Source organism: Palaemon carinicauda, chromosome 39 (genome assembly GCF_036898095.1).
Source record: "Palaemon carinicauda isolate YSFRI2023 chromosome 39, ASM3689809v2, whole genome shotgun sequence".
Taxonomy (NCBI): Eukaryota; Metazoa; Arthropoda; class Malacostraca; order Decapoda; family Palaemonidae; genus Palaemon; species Palaemon carinicauda.
Window position 1 is genome coordinate 19,950,862 of NC_090763.1, and position 15,901 is coordinate 19,966,762.

A 15,901-nucleotide genomic window follows, 5' to 3' on the forward strand; every position below is an offset into this window, starting at 1 on the left:
CTCTTGACCTTAATGGTAACTCATATGGCCAAAACAATTAAATCCATGAAGCCTATCATAATTCTGTTGTATATAATGAAGTAACTTGTTGAAATGTCACAAAGACTTTGTATTCGTATTTGAAAGGCTTCAGGAACATTGAAATATGGGTAATTATATGCATAAATATCAGCCAGTTAAACATAACATTGAAGGTATTGTCTTTGTGATATCCTCCCTTACCTACTAGGGATGGGAGGTTAACATTTACAGTGTTCACCCACATACATTTTCGTACCAGTAGCTGTTAAACTAATTAATCTCAACCTTGACTGGGTGTGATCCCATGAGTCTAAAAATATGGCTTTGTGGTCTTTTCAAACTACTATATAGCAATGTTGATAGTACAGTACTGTACTGTAATATCTAATATACTGTTGCACCATAACAGTATGAGGTAGTGCTGCCAGTGTACTGTTGGAATTACTTATGGGTCTTAGTCGTGTTTCTTCAGCTCCAAACTACAGTTGCTTTTTATAATCAACATTTGTTAAGTCATAAAATGTCTAGCACTTACTTGCAATATAGTGCAGCTATACTCAGAGTGATCAGTCAATCATATTTCTGCTACAAGGAGACAAAGCAAACTTTAAGGCATAAGCACAAATGACAATATCTAAGTGAAGCTCTCAACAGGCAACTGATTTCATTGTATGATTCCTAATCACCTTAGTCAATGCTTCTACTTGAGCTTTGATTTATCGATTTGAGAAAGAGCCTGAGAAGAGAGAGGTAGAAGTGGAATGTCAGAAATTCCTGAAGATATAAGGGTTATTATAAAAAGATTGCGGTACAGCACCAGTTGCACAGGTGTTTGGGAGGGCAAGTGGTAAGCAGCAACAAGGAAAAGAAATACGATAGTAGAATCAAGAGGTTTAAACAGTTGTGAAGTATAAGAGTATTGCCAGAAAAAGGTTTAAACATCACACATGAATAGCAGAGGCAAGGGACAGTGAAAATGCACTAGAGACTGACCATATATCCATAGGATCAATACCCAAGCCCCCTCTCCACCCAAGCTAAGACCAGGGAGGGCCAAGAAATGTCTGCTGATGACTCTGCAGGAAGACCTATAGACTTCCACAAAACCCCCATCCTTAGCTCACAATGATGATGAGGTTGCAGGCACTCCAAGAAATTATGAATTTATAGTGGGATTTGATCTCCCATTCAGCAGAATGTCAAGCAGGGACATTTCCAATAAGCCACCGTACCCGTGGGAAGATAATTACCAAACAAAAATAAAATATGGATGGATAAACAGGGAAACAAAGAGATCGATATGGATTGCAATGGGAGAAGCCATGATCAAGAGTGGTATGAGATGATGAGAACACTGGGGTAGGGAGAGAAAGCATAATCTACAGAATTGCAGAAGCAAGAGGAAAAGGCAAGTAGGATGTAGAAGTAGGAATGATTATACAGTAGATAAAAATGGAAATATCTTAATTGAGGAAGAGAGAGTCAAGAGAAGATGAAAAAAACATTCTTACAACTAATAGATACTGAGAATAAGTGTGAAGAACTGGAAAATGTTCCTCCAGAAGACGGACCAATAGCAAACATCAGAGAGTGTGAAGGTAAGCATGCCAGTTAGATAAAGAATTAATAAAGCTGCAGAAAAATCAGAGGTAACAATACAAACGATCAGAGCATTCAGGAATCTGGGTAAAGAGAGGGTGCATGCACAATTGGAAAAGATCTAGGATGTATAGGAAATTCAAAGGGACTGGGAAAATAGTTAAATGATTAAATTCTATAAAGTGTAAATTCTAAACTGTGGGAACTACAAAAGAATAAAGCTTTTGGAGCCTGTATTCAAGATAGCCTACTAGAGAGAGAGAATAGTAGAAGGAAGGCTGAGAGTTGATAGATATACTGAAACAGCGCATAACGTTTATGAAAGGAAAGAGCACAACGGATGCTATTTTTATGGTACATGTCCAAGAGAAATATCTTGAAGGAAACTTAAGTTTGTGTTTTGTGGGTCTTGATAAGGCAGATTACAGGGTACCAAGGAGATTAGTCTATTGGTGTTTGTGAGAGAGGGGAGCACTAGAGAAGTTGGTAAGGCTAGTGAGGATAATGTACGAGGGGACAAGAACCACCATAAAGACAAAATATGGGGAGACGGGGCATTTCCTGTGGAGATGGGCCTTCATCAAGGTTCTGCTGAGTCTATTCTCGTTTCTTGTAATTATAGACCCTGACATTTGAATTAAGGGCCGACAAATAATCATGGGAAGATGATGTTTGCTAACTATTTACTCATTATAACACAGTGAGAACTACATTTTTTTTTTTTTTTTTTTTTTTTTTAAGCATGGAAATGGGATTAATAATGAGAAAGGAGGAAGGCACTGAGAGAGAGAGAGAGAGAGAGAGAGAGAGAGAGAGAGAGAGAGAGAGAGAGAGAGAGAGAGAGAGAGAGAAGTAACTGGAGTTGTTTAAGACAAGAAAAAGCTAGTAAGACTTATAATAAAGATTTTTAAGACACATGCTATTATAAGGGTCAGAAACTTGGGCGCAAGCTATGCGCTCACAAATGCATAACTAGCTTAATGCTAAATGCACACATCTGCATTGATGAAATGTTATATGTACACGAATGTAATATTGTAATGCCCTATACACAGTTGCATTACTGTAATGGCATCAATAAAAACCGTTTATAGTTCCTTTGTAGGTAGTAGGTTGGCCAGGGCACCAGCCGCCCTTTGAGATAGTACCGCTAGAGAGTTATTGGGTCCTTTGACTGGCCAGACGGTACTACATTGGATCCTCTCTGATTACGATTCTTTCCCTTTGCCTACACACACACACACACACACACACCGAATAGTCTGCCTATTCTTTACAGATTCTCCACTGAGATTACCAAACAATTCGTCTTCATTCAAGGGGTGCACTATTGCACTGTAATTGTTCAGTGGCTAATTTACTCTTGGTAAGGGTGGAAGAGACTCTTTAGCTATGGTAAGAAGCTCTTCTAGGAGAAGGAAACCACAAAATCAAACCATTGTTCTCTAGTCTTGGGTAGCGCCATAGGCTCTGTACCATGGTCTTCCACTGTCTTGGGTTAGAGTTCTCTTGCTTGAGGGTACACTCGGGGACACTATTCTATCTTAATTTTTCTTCCTCTTGTTTTGTTAAAGTTTTTATAGTTTATATAGGAAATATTTATTTTAATGTGGTTACTAGGCCTATACTTAAGATATTTTCATTTTCCTCGTTTCCTTTCTCACTGGGCTATCTTCCTTGTTTGGGCCCCTGGGGTTATAGCATTTTGCTTTTCCAACTAGGGTTGTAGCTTAGCAAATATTATTATTATTATTATTATTAATAATAATATTAATAATAATAATAATAATGGCATATGCAAGTAGAAAACACAATTGCCACAACAAGAAACACTCGACGAATCTTGTTGACGTTAGACAAGTTACCATTGATGTTGGTAACCCTGCGAAATACGCCGTGACACCGTGTTTTCATCTGTGGTTCGTCACTAAATCTTCCTCGTATGTTTTACTTAATAATTTAACGAACAATGCCGTATTTTAATCAAATATTTTGTGACAAGACATTTAAGGATTGTGTAGTGCATCTACCAAAATAATTTAACGAACAATGCCGTGTTTTAATCAAATATTTTATGACAAGACATTTAAGGACTGTGTAGTGCATCTACCAAAATAATTTAACGAACAATGCCGTGTTTTAATCAAATATTTTATGACAAGACATTTAAGGACTGTGTAGTGCATCTACCTAAACACCGTAAACCTTGTGTTGTATATAAATGGTAAGTCAACTTAATTGTTAGTGTCAATCATAATACCTAGCCTAGCCTGCATTTGCAGTTATCACACCTATACCATTTCCCGGTATCCATATCAGACGAAGATTAGATATTAAAAAATCTGTGCTTGTTTAGTATGTGGCCAACCTTTTTTTATTCTAGTTTAGTATGTGGCCTACCTGGCTTGTTAGGTAAGGCTAGGTTAGGTCAGGCCAGGCTAGGCCACATACTAAAACCGTTAGAATTTCGTAGGCCATATTAGAAAGATAGGGTATTTTTGTAGTGAATTACATGGCAATGTAACCTAGGAAAAAAACTTTCTTATAGAAAAAATTACGATCTCTCCAAAAATGACACTCGTTTCCGTCGCAAATGAATAGTTTCAGAAACATATATACATCCATATCCTACGATAATGGGGGACCCCCAGTGGGAACTCGGGGTTTTGGGTAAATGAAATATAATTGTTTTCCTATAGTAAATAACGTGAATTAAGCGAATTTGATGTTCATTTCAATCGGAAACAAACAGATCAACCAATTCGGATAACTTTGAGATGCACGGTGTCACTTCTCTTACGAACGAACGATAACATTAGAAACGTTACCAATAATACACAGTGTTACCAACGTTGACGCATGGTACACAGAGTTACCAACTGCACGTTGACATTACTAAAGATAGTAATGATAGATATTTCCATATATTAAATAATTTCTCCATATAAGTTTTACTCTATATAAAAAGTACAAAAAGGGCACAGAACCTAACAAACCCACCTAACCTAGTCTAGTAGTATGACAGGTCACAAAATAACATTTGATCTACATCGGACGTTGGCAGCACTGGTTACTGTATTTTTTCATGCCACAATCTTTGTAACGGCGCCTCCAAAGTTTATCCAGATATACTGTTTTGTATTTTCCTCCGGTTATTATAATTTCAAGAAGGTAATGTATAGAGAAGAAAAGGCTTGTTTTACGTTTATATATCGATTCCCCAGTATGTTTTCCCCACCCAAAACCCCGAGTTCCCACTGGGGGTCCCCCATTATTGGAGGATATAGATGTATATATATTTCTGAAACTATTAATTTGCGACGGAAACGAATGTCATTTTCGAAGAGAGCGTAATTTTTTCGATTAGAAACAGTAGTTTTTTTCCTAGGTTACATTGCCATGTAATTCACTACAATGAAACCAAAGATAGGCCACATACTAAACCGGTGTCACGGTCTGAACGATCCCCCGGTCTCAGAATTTTCCTTGACATTGTATAATGGTTCTTTTCCGCCATTAGCTCGCTTCGCTCGCATGAAAATAAAACATCAAGCTCGTATGTACTGGCAAGCGGTAATGTTGAGCTGCGCACGCTAAATTACAGAAAAATAAAACATCAACCTCGTATGCACTAGCAAACGGTAATGTTCGCGCATGCGCAGATTATAAAGGAGTATTGTGAGACCGGGGGTTGGTTCAGACCGTCACACCGGCACCAAAAAATCTTTAGTTTGTTTCGAATCAACGGTAAAGTTTTACTTCAACAAAAATAAGTGTCATTTTCGAAGGAAACTGACGTTTTTCTGTAGGGAAAATTTGTTTTTACTAGGAAAGGTTTCCCTGACGAGAAGTACAGCAATACCGAATCAACTTGGCCTACCATAGGGTATCACAGTCCACTATTTTCCGTTTAATTTGTTGTTGGGTTTAATAAAAGACAAGTGTTTCACAGATTAGACCATAATATGTTGACATCTTTAGTTTGATCAAAATTAGTGCAGTATTGTGGATGTATATTATTTATTGTAAACAGGAAAGGAATGAATAGTGTAGCAAAAAACATATTTCTCTGCTTAACTGAAGTCTGTAGGCTATTAATTGCTGGTAACATAGTTAGTCTTCCACACTGGCATTTTTGTATGAAAAACAACCGGAAGTTTTTCCATCAGTTTTCTTGTTGTTTTATTGTGTTCTGATGTTAACTTACTGCTAAAGTATCGTTTTCCGATTATCACCACCCAATAGTAATGGGGAACCCCAGGTAGGAATTGGGATTTTGGGTGGGTTAAAATTAAAACCAACAAATTATGGAAAATAAATACAGCAGAAGGCAACAAAACAACAAGAAAGGTAACAAAAAAAGTAGTTTTTCATGCAAAAAAAAAGAAGGTGAAACAACACCTAGGGACTAAACTGCCGCAGTTATCTCTCAAACACCGTTCTGTCTTGAGTCCGTTTATTTCCAAGCCATGTTTTCAATCGAATGCAAACTTCTCAAATTGTAATATGGTCCAATATTAAAATGGAAATAAATACAAGAACACCAGCAAACCACACCTTCCCCACCTAACCTAATCTAGAAGCCATATCCTTACCTACTGTGTAGGATACTTTGCCCCCAGTGACCCCGCCTTACCCTGCCGTATCCTTAGTTTAGGCTGAGACTTGGTCTGCTGTAACTTACCTGAATAGTTGGAGTTGGAGTAATCCCAATCAGGTTTAAATACAGAGGTGACGTTTTAGCTAAAGAATAGCCCCTTTTCCACAAAACTAGCCTTCTAATCAATCAGAGAAAATGCATTGGACATACTTCTTAGTCTTATTTTTAACGTGACACTGCCATCAGTGTCGATTTATCACCTGCATGCACAATGCAATTATGCATGGCTTGCAACTTTATTTCTGTGTGAAGATTAAATTTTTTTCGTTATCAGTTACAAATAGTCTAATGGCTTCGTCTGCAGTACTGTATGTTCAGATCTTTCCTGTTTGGTATCCATGCCTCAACTGAGAATTTTTTATTTGAAAATAAACTGATGAACTGTGTTTTGTAAGGAATTTGATGAAAACCCAATGAAAAGGAGTGATTAAAATATATCTGGATTCAGATTGGCTAATTTAAAATAAGTGCAAAACAGGGGAGAGTTTTATTATAAGATGTACCTGCTTAAACTTACACCGAATAGTCTGGCCTATTTTTTACATATTCTCCTTTGCCCGCATACACCTGGCAACACTGAGATTACCAAAATATTCTACACTCAAGTGGTTAACTACCTGCCCTGTAATTGTTCAGTGACAACTTTTCTCTAGGTAAGGGTAGAAGAGATTCTTTAGCTACGATAAGCAGCTCTTCTAGGAGAAGGACACTCCAAAATCAAACCGTTGTCCTCTAACCTTGGTTGGTGCCATATTCTCCATATCATGGTCTTCCACTGTCTTTGGTTTAGAGTGGTTTAGAGTTCTCATGCTTGAGGGTACACACATGCACACTATTCTATCTTGTTACTCTTCCTCTTTTTTTTTCAAGTTTTTATAGTTTATATATTAAGAACTAATTTAATTTTGTTACTATTCTTGAAATATTTTATTTTGATAGTTCATTACTTTTGTAGTTTATTTATACTGTATCTTTTTTCCTTTCCTCACTGGGATATTTTTCCCTATTAGAGCCCTTGGACGTAGGCCTATAGCATTCTGCTTTTCCAACTAGGGTTATAGCTTAGCTAGTAATAATGATAATAATAATAATAGAGCATGGCAAAACCTAATAGCCAATAGTAATACATTAAGGGAAGCTACAGCATTTCTACTTGGAGCAGTGAGATCAGTGGGTGGAGCTACTATGCATTTGGTTGAAAATGGGCACATGGCACAATGAGTTGGAGTTATGAAAAATAAGAACAAACATATGAACTCACGGGAGCTTTGATATGTGATGGTGTGTGGAATATCACATAACTTGGAAATTTTTTTATCTTATGCTTTAGCGCTGATAATGTATTGAGAAGTGTTTTGTTTTTGCATGTTTTATCCAGGAAAAATATAAATTACAACAAAAGTGGTAAGTGGGAGTCTACTTAGTTTAATCATTATTATATCCAGTTGTGTAGCTAGAGGGGCCGAGAGGGATGGTCTGCCCCTGGTGGCACTTATAGGGGGATGGTCTGTCCTTGGTGACACTTTTAGGGGGATGTTACTGTGGGGTCTGCTGTAGGTTATAAGCCTGTACTTTATAGGCTGTATTGAAATAATAGTAGTTTTGATGTAAGGATTTTTTCTATTTCGAGTAAGTTGATCTACTGTTTATGTAACTGGGCTGCAATTAAAGTATCATAATTATCTATGATTCACGTCGTCCCGATAATGGTTTTAGCCCTACATTGGGTTGCTATACTTGGAAAATAAACATAATGTCATTGCTCTGTTCTGGCAAGCAGTAGCCTACATGGATGTGCTGCGCTTACCGATCACATGGGTTATTATTTCAGGGATGATTTTAACTTTCAGAATAGCGACAATAGCTATACATTAGACGGAAAGCATTTTCAGCATAATTGATTACCAAAATACTGTACTGCAGGTGAAATTATGCTAAATTGTTCCGTAACTGGAACACAAGCCTACTCTATTTATTTAGGGGTATTACTTTCTGCGTAGCTGAAATGACGAGCCATTAAAATTTAGCGAGGGTTAACTAGCCATACCGCTAGTTAGCGGGGGTAGGAGGGTTAGCTTGCTACCGCTCACATTCACACATCGGTGATTTAGCTCACTTTGCTTTCGGCTCGCATGGTGTACGGTCGTTGCCGTTCCTCATCCTTCGCCGTTATTTGGACTGCCATTAATTCATTTTTGCTTTTTCTTTATGTTAGTGTGTGCATGTATTGACTTCTGCAAACAAACGCACTTGCCCTGGATTGATGGCCGTCCCTGCGGAACCTATATGTCGGCGGTGGAGACCGATCGCCACACCCTTTTTCCTGTATGCAGAATCAACGGTGTGATTTCAACAAGAAGTGTAGTGAGTGTTGGGAGTGGTCTGCCTCCCAGTGGGGGAGGTTTGGGCGACAGCGGAAGAAGAAGTCTAAGCGGGATATTTCTCCTTCGAAGGGGGAAAAACCCAAGGCGGCTGCTTCTGTCTCCCGACCTTCTTCCGAAGCTCCTACTCCTTTGGTCGAGTAGTAGCGTAGACCTGTTTAATTACTCCCAACCCCGGTCCTCGAGAGACGGTGTTGCTTCCCCTAGCGAAGCTCCACCTCTCCCCCTGGGTGAGTCCTTGTCTATGTCTTCTGTGTTACAGGTTTGGTCGTCCTTGGGCTTCCAGGTCCGCCCTCTAAGGACTCCTTGCTGCAGCTCATCCTCCGGGGTGCAAGTGTGCAGCCGTCATCGTCGACTTCGGAGGTAGATCCTCTTACGCTCATCGACGTCGTGGTGTCAGAGGTGTCTTCTGTGGTTTCTGCCGACTCCCCTGCCCCTCCAGACTCTCCAGCTGTTGCTGCCAACTTAGTTTCCCCCGGTCCTGATCATCCCTTGAGGGGGAAACTTAGTCCTACGTCTGTCTCTCCTGCGAGTGTTTCTCTGCTCATGGTCAGCTTGCTGATCCAACAGCCCCTAGAGGGCTTCTCCGTCGCAGAACTCGCCCGCCGCTTCGCCGTAGAGGTCGCCCTTCACCATCGGTGAAAAGGCGCCTCTTCGGTACTTCAGCCTCGTCATCGTAGCCGTCCCCCGTAGAGTAGTCTCTGTTTCAGTCGTCTCTTAGCGCTCGACCTTTTCCCGACGACACTGCTACTAGTCCTCTGACTTCGGTCCTGGACCCTTCTGTAGATTGTTCGCGATCTCCATCGGTGGATGTTCTCCCTTCCAAAGGGCACATCCCTGTTCCTGTGCTACCTGCCAGCCGACCTGCCAACCTACCATCGCCGTTCCTGTTTCCGGTACAGCCTCCTGAGGCCCTACCTAAGCGTGCAGCTGTACGCCAACGCTCTGCAGCTCGCCAGCTTCCTGCAGTGCACCAGCACTCACCAACATCTCGTCAGCGCTCTACAACGCTTCGGCGCGCGCCTTCACCTGCTCGCCCTCAGCGCCTACCAGCGCGCCAACGATCACCGGCGCAACAGAGCTCACTGAAACTTCAGCGCACAAGCGCAACTTCGGTCTCCTGCTCGCCAACGCTCTCCTATACGACAGCTACGATCTACGTGCCAGCGATCTCCTGCGCGCCAGCACTCTCCCTCGCGCCAGCACTCTCCCTCGCGCCAGCGATCTCCTGTGCACCACCGCACTCCCACGCGCCAATGATCTCCTGCGTTGTTGAGCGCTGGTCCACTGCAGGGAGATGGTAAGCTGCAGAACATTGCCGCACAGCAGCACGCTTAGGAAGGACCTCAGGAGGCTGTACCGGGAACAGGAACGGCGATGGTTGGTTGGCAGGTCGGCTGGGAGGTAGCTCTTGCGCACCAGCGTTCTCCTGCGCGCCAGCGCTCTCCTACACGCCATCACTCTCCCGCATGCGCCAATTCTCTCCTATGCGCCAGCGCTCTCCTGCACGCCAGATTATTATTATTATTATCATTATTATTAGCCAAGCTACAACCCTAGTTGGAAAAGCAAGATGCTATAAGCCCAAGGGCTCCAATACGAAAATATAGCCCAGTAAGGAAAGGAAATAAATTAACAATACAGTATATTTTTCAATATTAATCTTACCCGATAATCATGTAGCTGTCAACTCTGTTGCCGACAGAAATCTACGGTCGGGATACGCCAGCGATCGCTATACAGGTGGGGGTGTACACAACAGCGCCATCTGTGGTCAGGTACTCCAGTACTTCTTGTCAACACCACCTCAATTTTTCCTCTGTCGTGCCTCCGGCTAGACCTACATGGATACGCTGTTGATTCTGGAGTTATTGTTCACGATTTGGTGATGTATTTGCTCTAGAGTTTAGCCTTCGCTATTCAGGAAGCTTTATCATTAGCTTAGCAAGTTTTTTGGAATTAATTTGATTTAATTTTGATGACGAAGAGAGTATGAACTCTCTTTCACTTTTAAATGGCCGACCCTTCCCTTAGACGGAAGTGTTGGTGTCGAAGAGAGTATAGACTCTCTTTCTTAATTTTGCTTAACAAAGTTATAGATTTATTTTATATCTCTCCGCCTTTTATAGGCCTCTTCGATTAACTTCCTTTTATTATAAACTTATTAAAATTAATTTTTATGTTTTGTTTATATGCGACCTTTCCTAATAGTAGGCGGTCTTTTCTTGGAACCGAAGTTAATTAACATTGAGCCCGTCATTTCGTTTTTACCTGTTAACATTTTATGCTATTTTAATGTTTTTGAAAGAATTTCTTTGATAGTCTCGTACTGTTTTCAAAGTTGAACTAACGTTTTGTTTTGTCTTTGCAGTTGTTGACGTTCAGAACGTTCAACTTGCGCTCTATCGTTACGATAGAGAGAGAGTATTCACGGTTTCACGTTGCAGTAAGAGTAAACCGATTCTAGCGTTTTGTTCATTCTTTCTTAGCTTAAATGGTTTTAATTCTAATAAAGGAACTTTTTATTTGGGAAATCTTTCAGTTTTTTTCCTTTAACAATAATATGTTTTAACGATATATATAATTGGGCTCATCTCTCAGGTTCTAAGTCAAAAGAGAGAGAGAGAGAGATAGAGACGGAGGGAGAGAGAGGAGGGTAAACGTTTCGTTCAAGCGGGTAACGTTGTTATCGTTTTTGCTCTTCTCCCTAGTCTCTTTAGGGGAAGAAGGTAAACGTTTCTAGAGTTTTATTCTTGTTCCCAGGCTTTATGCGGTGAGAGATTTTAAACGTAGTTTATTTGATCTAGTGTTTAGTCTTTTCCAGCCACTGAATTATTTATCTTTCATTATGTTTTTCTGTTACATTGTAATACTGTTTTCGCAATTACTAACTTTTAATGAAGGATAGAATTGCGTGTTTCAGGTACAAACCACTTAAAGTTTCGAGTTCAGTGAAATAAGTGCAAACAGAAAATCAAAAGTGATAAAGTGATAAGCGCAAAGTGTTACAGTGTTGCGTTCGAGGGTTCGTCTGTTCGTGCCAGTTGTTCGCCTAGTCTGGGACCTCTTACAAGCTCCCAAGCCCAGGGGAGAAGTAACGTCGAAGGACTTATGGGTTCATCAGGCCTTGATCGACGAACAGACGTTTCCCTCCGTGGTTTCGGGTGTAACCAACTCACGTAGCTGACGTGATCACCCCACCCACACAAAGACGAGAGCGCCCATTTATTCCTCGTCTGCGGAAGAGGTTTCTCGCAGAAACCATGGACCAAATCTTGCAGCTTTTAAGTGCAAGTCGGTCCCTTCCGCGCAAGTCCAACTCCTAGGTGTAGCCACTAGCACTGGCTCAGTTCGGACTTGCTGCAGTACGACAACTGCACACCTCCCAGAGAGGCAAGGTGGTACCGCAACAGGCAGTAACTCCGTCTGTTGCCGCACCAGCTGTTTTAGACCCTCAGTCTCAACGGACAGTAGCTCCGTTTGTTGTTGTCTTTCATAGACCCTAGTGGTCTATGCTGCAGACAATGCAGTCTCAGCTTGCGGTTTTGATGCAGGAGTTTCAGGCAGAGAAGGTTAGCACACCTCCTTCTGTGAGCGCTCCTCCACCTCTGCGCAGTCCACCCTGCCAGACGTATGATGTTGAGGCTCCTCCTGCCTCCATGCGTGAGCTGCCGCATTGGGAGTTGCCAGGTATCAGCGCTATGCAGCAACCTCCTCTTACCTTGAGGCAGGAGCCTCTTGCTATGCGGCAACCTCCTCAACCCTTGAGGCAGGAGCCTCATGCGTTGCGGCAACCTCCTCCACCCATGAGGCAGGAGCCTCATGCATTGCGGCAACCTCCTCCACCCATGAGGCAGCAGCCTCATGCTATGCGGCAACCTCCTCTACCCATGAGGCAGGAGCCTCATGCTATGAGGAGCCTCATGCTATGAGGAGCCTCATGCTATGCGGCATCCTCCTCAACCCATGAGGCAGGAGCCTCATGCTATGCGGCAACCTCCTCTACCCATGAGGCAGGAGCCTCATGCTATGCGGCAACCTCCTCTACCCATGAGGCAGGAGCCTCATGCTATGCGGCATCCTCCTCAAACCATGAGGCAGGAGCCTCATGCTATGCGGCATCCTCCTCAACCCATGAGGCAGGAGCCTCATGCTATGAGGAGCCTCATGCTTTGCGGCATCCTCCTAAACCCATGAGGCAGGGACCTCATGCTATGAGGAGCCTCATGCTATGCGGCATCCTCCTCAACCCATGAGGCAGGAGCCTCATGCTATGCGGCAACCTCCTCTACCCATGAGGCAGGAGCCTCATGCTATGCGGCATCCTCCTCAACCCATGAGGCAGGAGCCTCATGCTATGCGGCATCCTCCTCAACCCATGAGGCAGGATCCTCATGCTATGAGGAGCCTCATGCTATGCGGCATCCTCCTCAAACCATGAGGCAGGAGCCTCATGCTATGCAGCAACCGCCTCAACCCATGAGGCAGGAGCCTCATACTATGCGGCATCCTCCTCAACGCATGCGGCATGAGCCTCATCCCTTGCAGCATGAGCCTCATCCCATGCAGCATGAGCCTCATCCCATGCAGCATAAGCCGCACGCCATGCAACATGCTCTGCTTACCTTACAGCATGCTCTACATACAGCATGCTTTGCATACAGCATGCTCTGCATACCTTACCGCATGCTCCTCAGTCACACATCTTTGGTTGTTGCCAACTCACAAGACTGTCAAGCAGTTTCATAACGTTGCCTTCTGGTCTGCTGCTTTTGCACCAGTGAAACCCTCACTGAGAGAACTTAGCTTTTCTCGGATATGGTTCCTGTAGATGAGAAAGTGCTATTCTCCCTCCTTCTGATATTCCCTTGAGGACTCTGTCATTTGGAGAGGAGCCTTTAGCTGCTTAGCCTCCTATGGACTTTTATTTAAGCATAACATGCTTCCAGGGAGGGTAATGGTTCCGCTTCAGTCGCTAACCCCGTCTGTTACCACACCTGCTCCCATAGACCTTGAGCTTTGTTGCAAGACATGCAGTCCAAGCTTAGTCCTTGTTAGAGGATTTTTTGTTTACGGAGTCAGTGTGTCACTGGGAAGACGTTCAACAACCAGCAGAAGTGACTTGTTGTGACGCAGTGCGGCAACCTCAGCAACCCGATAAGGAGTTGTCTGTACGACCCAGACAGTCTAGACAGTTTCGGGTTGTCGCTGTACTTCCTCGCTTCCCCATGGTTGACAGTTCACAGACTGTGCAGCAGTACCATGATCTTGTGTCCGGCTCCGTCAGACGACTGGCTTTTAAGAGCTCCCACAAGTCGTCGCTGTCTGGAGATTCTCAGATGGACTATGGATCTGACCAAGGAACTGGGCCTCCTGGTCAATTTTGAGGAGTCCCAGCTCGTCCCATCCCAGACCATTGTCTACCTGGGTATGGATCTTCAGAGTCGAGCTTTTCGGGCTTTTCCGTCGGCCCCAAGGATCTACCAAGCCCTAGAATGCATCCAGAGCATGCTGAGAAGGAACCGATGCTCAGTCAGGTAGTGGATGAGTCTAACAGGGACACTTTCATCGCTGGCCCTGTTCATCGAGTTAGGGAGACGCCACCTCCGCCCCCTTCAGTATCATCTAGCTGCTCACTGGATAAAGGACATGACGCTAGAGACGGTCTCAGTTCCTGTTTCCGAAGAGAGGAGGTCTACTCTCACGTGGTGAAAGAACAGCTTTCTTCTCAAGGAAGTCTACCTTTGGCTGTTCAGAAACCCGACCGCCGTCTCTTCTCTGACGCATCAGACACGGGCTGGGGTGCGACTTTGGACGGACAGGAATGCTCGGGAACATGGAATCAGGAGCAAAGGACACTTCACATCAATTGCAAGGAGCTGTTGGCGGTTCATCTGGCCTTGATAAACTTCAAGTCCCTCCAGCTTAACAAGGTGGTGGAGGTGGACTCTGACAACACCACAGCCTTGGCTTACATCTCCAAGCAGGGAGGGACTCATTCGTGGAAGTTGTTCTAGATCGCAAGGGACCTCCTCATCTGGTCAAAAGATCGAAAGCTCACGCTGGTAACGAGGTTCATTCAGGGCGATATGAATGTCATGGCAGATCGCCTCAGCCGGAAGGGTCAGGTCATCCCCACAGAGTGGACCCTTCACAAGAATGTTTGCAGCAGACTTTGGGCCCTGTGGGGTCATCCAACCATAGATCTGTTCGCTACCTCGATAACCTAGAGGCTCCCGTTGTATTGTTCTCCGATTCCAGACCCAGCAGCAGTTCACGTGGATGCTTTTCTGCTGGATTGGTCCCATCTCGACCTGTATGCATTCCCGCCGTTCAAGATTGTCAACAGGGTACTTCAGAAGTTCGCCTCTCGCAAAGGGACACGGCTGACGTTGGTTGGCTCCGCTCTGGCCCGCGAGAGAATGGTTCATAGAGGTACTGCAATGGCTGGTCGACATTCCCAGGACTCTTCCTCTAGGAGTGGACCTTCTATGTCTACCTCACGTAAAGAAGGTACACCCAAACCTCCACGCTCTTCGTCTGACTGCCTTCAGACTTTCGAAAGACTCTCAAGAGCTAGGGGCTTTTCGAAGGAGGCAGCCAGAGCGATTGCCAGAGCAAGGAGGACATCCACTCTCAGAGTCTATCAGTCTAAAGGGGAAGTCTTCCGAAGCTGGTACAAGGCCAATGCAGTTTCCTCAACCAGTACCACTGTAACCCAGATTGCTGACTTCCTGTTACATCTAAGGAACGTAAGATCCCTTTCAGCTCCTACGATCAAGGGTTACAGAAGTATGTTGGCAGCGGTTTTCCGCCACAGAGGCTTGGATCTTTCCACCAACAAAGATCTACAGGACCTCCTTAGGTCTTTTGAGACCTCAAAGGAACGTCGGTTGTCCACTCCAGGCTGGAATCTAGACGTGGTCCTAAGGTTCCTTATGTCATCAAGATTTGAACCTCTCCAATCAGCCTCTTTTAAGGACCTCACATTAAAACACTTTTCCTCGTGTGCTTGACAACAGCTAAAAGAGTAAGTGAGATCCACGCCTTCAGCAGGAACATAGTTTTCACATCTGAAACGGCTACATGTTCCTTGCAGCTCGGTTTTTTGCTAAAACGAGCTTCCTTCACGTCCTTGGCCTAAGTCGTTCGAGATCCCAAGCCTGTCCAACTTGGTGGGGAACGAACTGGAGAGAGTACTTTGCCCAGTTAGAGCTCTTAGGTACTATCTAAAAAGGTC